We start from the raw sequence: 5,362 nt of genomic DNA on the forward strand, positions 1-5,362 counted from the left end.
AGGTCAAATGACCAGAAATTTAGTCAAAGATATTTTAAGGAGTGTCTTAATGCAAATGTGCTGGTAAAATCTGAATTAAATAAAAATGGTGATAATGTAACCATCATTTGACTCTGACAATTCAGTACTGTTTTGGTACAACTCTGGGGGCACCAGCTTAGCTTTTGTTTCTGGTTCAGTGGGACTTGAACTCACAACCTTGTGACTCAAAGGGAACATGCTCCGAGTCATTTTGCGCACGGAGGAACCCCGTTGCCCCATTCGGCTGAATAAAAACTGTTTGTTTTTCCGGGGGTGGTGGAATCACCGATGCCCCTGTTCCTCATGAAGTTTTGGTTTAGTTTTCAAATCTTCCCTCCCTCGTCGCTCTACAGTTTACACTTTCATACGCTCCAATCAATCCCCGGTACCTCTGGTATCCAAGGAGCCATCAATCTTCGTCCACAAGGACCAGGCGACGGAGATCCTCCAGAGTGCACACGCCGAACAAGAGAACTTTCCAGAAGCTTCACCCCGGGGCGACCCTCCCACCCACGTGCACCGCGCGAGCGCGCCGCCGCCAACGGTCTAGTCTGGTGAGTAAGATTTAAACTGATTTGAAGTTGTTTCTTCAAATATATGCCGCAAGATAAATACCACTTTCTTATAACAGGTGATGATTTTATAAAAACCGAATGAACTGCGGATGCCGTAAATCAGGAACAAAAGCAAAGTTGCTAGAAAAGCTCAGCAGGTCTGGCAGCATCGGTGAAAGAAATAAAATAAGAGTTAACGTTACGGATTCTGAGGAAGGGTCACCGGACCCAAACGTTAACTCTTATTTTATTTCCTTCACCGATGCTGCCAGACCTGCTGAGCTTTTCCAGCAACTTTGTTTTTGTTGTCGAGACATCAATCGCCTCAACCTCTCCACCCCTCTCACTCACTCCAACCTCTCCCCAGCAGAACGTGCAGCCCTCCGCTACAATCCCAACCTCACCATAAAACCCGTGGACAAGGGAGGTGCAGTTGTAGTATGGCGCACTGACCTCTACATCGCCAAGGCCAGGTGCCAACTCTCCGACACCACCTCCTACCGCCCCCTTGATCATGATCTCACCCCCGACCATCAAACCATCATCTCCCAAACCGTCCACAACCTCATCAACTCAGGTGACCTCCCACCCACAGCCTCCAACCTCATTGTTCCCGAACCCCGTACCGCCTGTTTCTATCTCCTTCCCAAAATCCACAAACCTGACTGCCCTGGTCAACCCATTGTCTCCGCCTGCTCCTGCCCCACCGAACTTATCTCCACCTATCTCGACTCCGTTTTCTCCCCCTTGGTCTAGGAACTCCCTACCTACGTCCGTGACACCACCCATGCCCTCCACCTCCTCCAGAACTTCCAATTCCCCGGTCCCCAACACCTCAGCTTTACAATGGACGTCCAGTCCCTGTACACCTGCATTCCCCATACAGATGGCCTAAAGGCCCTCCGCTTCTTCCTGTCCCGCAGGCCCGACCAGTCCCCCTCCACTGACACCTTCATCCGATTAGCCGAACTCGTCCTCACCCTCAACAACTTCTCTTTCAATTCCTCCCACTTCCGACAGAGACAGGGGGTGGCCATGGGTACCCGCATGGGCCCAAGCTATGCCTGCCTCTTTGTAGGTTACGTGGAACAATCCCTCTTCCGTAGCTACACTGGCCCTAAACCCCACCTCTTCCTCCGTTACATTTATGACTGTATTGGTGCCGCCTCGTGCTCCCATGAGGAGCTCGAACAATTCATCCGCTTCACCAATGCCTTCCAACCCAACCTTAAGTTCACCTGGACTATCTCTAATACCTCTCTCTCCTTCCTGAACCTCTCTGTTTCCATCTCTGGCAATCACCTAGAAACCGATATCCATTTCAAGCCCACCAACTCCCACAGCTACCTAGAATACACCTCCTCCCACCCACCTTCCTGCAAAAATAGCCCCCTATTCCTAATTCCTTCGCCTCCGCCGCATCTGCTCCCAGGTTGAGGCATTCCACTCCCGTACATCTCAGATGTCCTCGTTTTTCAAGGACCATAACTTCATCCCCTCAGTGGTCGAGAACGCCCTTGACCGTGTCTCCCATATTTCCCGCAACTCATCCCTCACACCCCCTCCCCGCAATAACAACCAAAACAGAATCCCTCTCGTTCTAACGTACCACCCCACCAACCTCTGGATCCAACGCATCATCCTCCGACACTTCCGCCATCTGCAATCCGATCCCACCACCAATGACATTTTTCCCTTCCCACCCTTATCTGCTTTCCGGAGGGACCACTCTCTCCGTGACTCCCTTGTCCGCTCCACACTCCCCTCCATCCCCACCACACCCGGCACTTTTCCCTGCAACCGCAGGAAGTGCTGCACCTGCCCCTACACCTCCCCCTTCACCTCCATCCGAGGCCCCAAGAAGACTTTCCACATCAAGCAGATGTTCACCTGTACATCTGCTAATGTGGTATACTGTATCCGCTGTTCCCGTTGTGGCCTCCTCTACATCGGGAAAACCAAGCGGAGGCTTGGGGACCGCTTTGCAGAACACCTACGCTCGGTTCGCCCTAAACAACTGCACCTCCCAGTCACGAACCATTTCAACTCCCCCTCCCATTCCTCAGACGACATGTCCATCCTGGGCCTCCTGCAGTGCCACAATGATGCCACCTGAAGGTTGCAGGAACAGCAACTCATATTCCGCTTGGGAACCCTGCAGCCCAATGGTATCAATGTGGACTTCACAAGCTTCAAAATCTCCCCTCCCCCTAACGCATCCCAAAACCAGCCCAGCTCGTCCCCGCCTCCCTAACCTGTCCTTCCTCCCTCCTATCCCCTCCTCCCACCTCAAGCCCCACCCCCATCTCCTACCTACTAACCTCATCCCGCCCCCTTGACCTGTCCGTCCTCCCTACCTCCCCACCTACACTCACCTTTACTAGCTCCATCCCCGCCTCTTCGACCGTTCTGTCTCCTCTCCACCTATCTTCTCCTCTATCCATCTTCTATCCGCCTCCCCCTCTCTCCCTATTTATTTCAGAACCCCCTTCCCCTCCCCCATTTCTGAAGAAGGGTCTAGGGCCGAAACGTCAGCCTTCCTGCTTCTCTGATGCTGCTTGGCCTGCTGTGTTCATCCAGCTCTACACCTTGTTATCTCAGATTCTCCAGCATCTGCAGCTCCTACTATCTCTCAAGAATACACGTGTTCTCTTGTGAGATAGCAAGAGCTGCAGATGCTGGAGTCAGAGATAACGCAGTGTGGAGCTGGAGGAACACAGCCGGCCAGGCAGCATCAGAGGAAGAGTAAAATTGATGTTTCGGGTCGGGACCCTTCTTCAGAAAAAAGAATCTGAAAAGGATCTGAAGAAGGGTCCCGACCTGAAACATCAACTTTCCTGCTCCTCTGATGCTGCCTGGCCTGCTGTGTTCCTCCAGCTGCACGCTGTTGTCTTGTTCTCTTGTGCTGTTCGAACGTCGTTTGAAAATGTTTACATTTTTTTCTGGCTAGAGTTCACCTTCTACTCGTGATATTTAAAGTTAAAACATGAATGCAATGAATGTATTACTCTCCTATTTCTGCAGGGTGGATGGGGAAGGTGGTCTGAGATGTGTTTTTCTCCCCCATTTCCAACCAGGTTTCTGCAGATCAAAAGTTTCGATGGCTGAAAAGGTGCAGAGGAGAGCCACCAGGATGTTGCCTGGTCTGGAGTGTTTCAGCTATAAGAGATACTAAATTAGAGTACAGAAAGCTAAGCGGTTCGTGAATGGAGTATACAAAATTAGCAGGGGACATAGAATTATACAATGTGGAAGCAGGCCATTCAGCCCATTGAGTCCACACTGACCCTCCAAAGTGGAAGAAAATAGGGAGAGTAGGCCATTCAGCCTTTTGATCCTGCTCCCATCTTTGTATCCCTTGTAACCCTGCACTTTCCAAGGCCAGTCCACCTAACCAACACATTTTTGGACTGTGGGAGAAATTCAGAACAAACCACACAGACACAGGGAGAACATGCAAACTCCACACAGTCACGTGAAGATGGAATCGAGCCCAGGTCCCTGGCACTGTAAGGCTGCAGTGCTGACCGCTGAGCTACTGTGCTGCACCAATAGGAAGAAATCTTTCCTTTTTGTAAAGAACCAATAAGCAGATGGCATAGATTTAAGGTATGGATTGGGAGTTTAAGGAGTTTTTGTTTACCCAGAGGATTGTTGGATATCTGGAACTCGCTGCCATTTAAGAAGTGGTAGGATGAAAACTTGAAACTCAAGCCTACAGGCCAAGTGCTTGATGACCACAAACATAGTATAGAAACATAGGAAATAGGAAGAGGAGTAGGTCATTCAGCCCTTGGACTCTGCTCCACCATTCAATATGATGACGATTGATTATCCACCTCAGTGCACTGTTTCCTACTTTTGTCCCATACCTTGTAATCCCTATAGTCCTAATGACAGTATCTATCTCCTCCTTGAAAACATTTGTAATTAAAGAGTCTCTTTGCATGTTGTAATAATTTGACTCTTTTAACGCTGTTCCATCACTACAGATCAGACTGCTATCCTCCTCTTGCACATCAGAGACTGTCAGCAATTTGTAAAAAAAAGGACATCAAACATTTGAGAAGCAGTTCTTGAATTGTCAATGCAGAATACTGGAGGTAGGGAGTTTAATTCGGTAGAAAGGTTTGTTTTGTGTGTAATGTTGGCAAGTGCTTGATCGCCCTGGCTGTCACATCATTACATCTGAAGGCAGGTGAAGTAGTTTAAATTGTTGTCAGTCACCATAACAACACCACTCATATGACCTTGTAGGAATGTTGTTACTTGTGGGGCTGAGTAGTTGACTCAGAGACATGCTTTTAACATTCAGAATTGACATTAATTCCCAAATCAAGCTTGCTGAACATCTATTTCTGAAAAAAAATCTTCATGGATTTTAAGCTTCTACTTAATAGGTAGTAAAATGGTCTTGGCACAGAAGGAGGCCATTCGGCCTGCAGGCTCTGTGTCTGTTCTCTGTAACAACAACTGAGCTGGTTCTATTCACCTTTCCTGTAACCTTGCAGTTTTTCATTTTCCTTCAGGCGCTTATCCTTTTGAAAGCCTCAATTTGACCTGCCTCTGCCACACTCTCAGGCAGCACATTTCAAACCCTAACCACTTACTGTGGAATGAAGTTTTTCCTCATGCTGCCTTTAGTTCTTGTGGCAGTCATTCTAATTCGGGATCTTCTGATTCTCAATCTCTCCACCAGTGTGGATAGTGCTTCTGTCTCAGGATTTTGAACATTTTAATCAAATCTGAGATAACAAGGTGCAGAGCTGGATGAACACAGCAGGCCA

The 5,362-nt window shown here is 48.8% G+C and overlaps 1 long non-coding RNA gene across 1 annotated transcript in view; it reads left to right on the forward strand.

Annotated features, from left to right (window-relative positions):
* The first annotated feature begins 310 nt into the window (after positions 1 to 310).
* LOC125487195 overlaps positions 311 to 5,362 on the forward strand; it is a 40,595-nt gene continuing 35,543 nt past the window's right edge. Inside the window, exon 1 of the long non-coding RNA XR_007265718.1 lies at positions 311 to 575. This is a non-coding gene — a long non-coding RNA (uncharacterized LOC125487195). The remainder of the gene's footprint in view (positions 576 to 5,362) is intronic.

The sequence above is a fragment of the Rhincodon typus genome, chromosome 37, assembly GCF_021869965.1.
Source record: "Rhincodon typus isolate 14 chromosome 37, sRhiTyp1.1, whole genome shotgun sequence".
Taxonomy (NCBI): Eukaryota; Metazoa; Chordata; class Chondrichthyes; order Orectolobiformes; family Rhincodontidae; genus Rhincodon; species Rhincodon typus.